Genomic DNA, 2,154 nt, shown 5'->3' with positions numbered 1-2,154 from the left:
GAGGACTGCCAATAGCTCCAGTTTTGCAGATATTAATAACTCTTAGATACTACGCAAGTGCTAGTTTTCAGGTAAGAAGAAAATATACCTGAAAAATATCTTTATTATTATTACAAGTTAATATATAATTTAAAAATTATATCTTATTGGAAGATGAAAAAGGTGTATTTACACTAATCATAATATTTTTTAGCTTGTCATTGGAGATATAGAACATGTATCACAACCTACTGTTAGCCGAATTATTGAAAGGGTTTCATTATTATTAGCTAGCCATATTTCAGATTACATTAAAATGCCAGTCAGTAATGAATCAAAGGAAAAAAACAGATTTTTATTTAAGAAGTTGGGTTATGGCTCAGGCGCTATTGGTCTTCCAAATATTGATGCAGCTATAGACTGCACATATGTCTAATTAAGAAGCACAAAGTTACAAAGTGTAAATGAGATTTATAGAAATAGGAAAGGTTACTTTTCTTTAAATGTCCAGGTAAGCAACAAATTATATTCTTAAACCAACAACATATGTATAGTAGTCTTTTTTTTTAAACAAATTCAGAGGTTCATCTTATTTTTTTCAGCTTTTCTCTTTTATACACTATATTCTTTTCCTTCCTACATATTTAGAAATTACAAATTATTGCTCATGCTATTCTAATTATAATCTAATTTGGCAGTCAGGTGTATTATTCCTTCCTAATTTATAACTCAGATTTTTCTTCAATCCAACCTTTCGTCCATTTGCATTTCATTCCCCCTTTTAAATAAACCTTCTCCCAAATATGAAAACTTTGGTTTTCTTTTTGTTTATGTTTAAACACCTTCCTAGTAATACTTTCCTATTTCTTTTATCATCAATTTTATCTGTACAAATTTATCCATTTGCACAACCAGATACTCAGTCCGTTATCAATAGTTAACAAATTTTATATGAAAGAAATGTTTTATAGTGTAGAGCTATGCTTTTAAGTGATAAATATTTTCAGGCTGTTGTTGGACCAAATACGGAGTTTTTAGATGTAGTACCAGAATGGCCAGGGAGCGAGCATGACAGCAGGATTTTTCAGAATTCCACAATTTATATGAGGTATCAAACTCGACAGCTGAATGGCATGATGGTTGGTGACAGCGGTTACCCAGCCTTAGCTTTTTTACTTACACCAATAAATAATCCCACAACTGAAGAGGAAATAAGGTATTTTTAGTTGTTTTTTATACCATATAAAAACTTATAATGTTTATGTAAGAATAAAATTTATCATTTCTTTTAAAAGGTATAATGACATTCAGATAAGAACAAGGATTGTGGTGGAAAGATCATTTGGAATCTGGAAAAGAAGATTTCCCTCTTTATCGAAAGGTTTAACTGTAAAATTAAAAACTTGCACCTCAATAATTATTGCTTGTGCCTTATTGCATAATTTAAGTTTATTATTGAATGATGAATGGCTCGAAGATAAAGATGAAGATGTTCTTGATGAAAATCAACCTGAAATTGAACAGCCTCATTGGCAGCCAGGTGAAGGCTTTATTATTCGATCTGCACTGATTGAACGATTATTCAGGTGAATCAAAATTAAGAATGCATTATGACTTTTGCAATAATATAAGCATAAAACATACGACGATGCTCTGCAGAACATTAAGGAAATACCGAAAATTTAAAAATAAATAATTATGTGCATGTATTAATTAAATGACTAATTTGTGCAAAAAATATACTTGGATTAATTATATTAGTGACTAAATCATATTGGTTCAATCTTTGTTTCCTTTTAAAATAAAATTGCCTTTCTTAAATCCCTTTGTAATTTTTTTTCCTCAATTTTAATATTGTACAAATTATATAACTTTTTATTTTTGAAAATTATCATTGAATGGATTCTAGTATCGATTTACATAAATTCAATATAATGAAATTAAATAATTTTATATAACTGCAATATATATATATTTATTATTTCTTCAATATAAAAATAATTTTAACAAATATGAATTCTTATATAAAACAGTTTTGTCGTCGTACAAGTTTTATTAACTTATGAACTGAAAAACTTAATTAGTTATTCCGTAGAAAAACATCAAAAAACGTAGAATCATTCTAGATATACTTTAATTATCTTTTACTTTTTAATTACATAAAAACATTCATAT

The 2,154-nt window shown here is 27.7% G+C and overlaps 1 pseudogene; it reads left to right on the top strand.

Annotated features, from left to right (window-relative positions):
- The first annotated feature begins 295 nt into the window (after positions 1–295).
- Positions 296–1,569, top strand: LOC136775682 (putative nuclease HARBI1; annotated as a pseudogene).
- Positions 1,570–2,154: the final 585 nt, after the last annotated feature.

This window comes from Prorops nasuta, unplaced genomic scaffold, assembly GCF_024137725.1.
Source record: "Prorops nasuta isolate Cenicafe-Biocafe unplaced genomic scaffold, Cenicafe_Pnas_1.2 PNAS00002, whole genome shotgun sequence".
In the NCBI taxonomy this organism is placed as follows: domain Eukaryota; kingdom Metazoa; phylum Arthropoda; class Insecta; order Hymenoptera; family Bethylidae; genus Prorops; species Prorops nasuta.
This window is presented reverse-complemented; position numbering and strand designations above follow the sequence as displayed.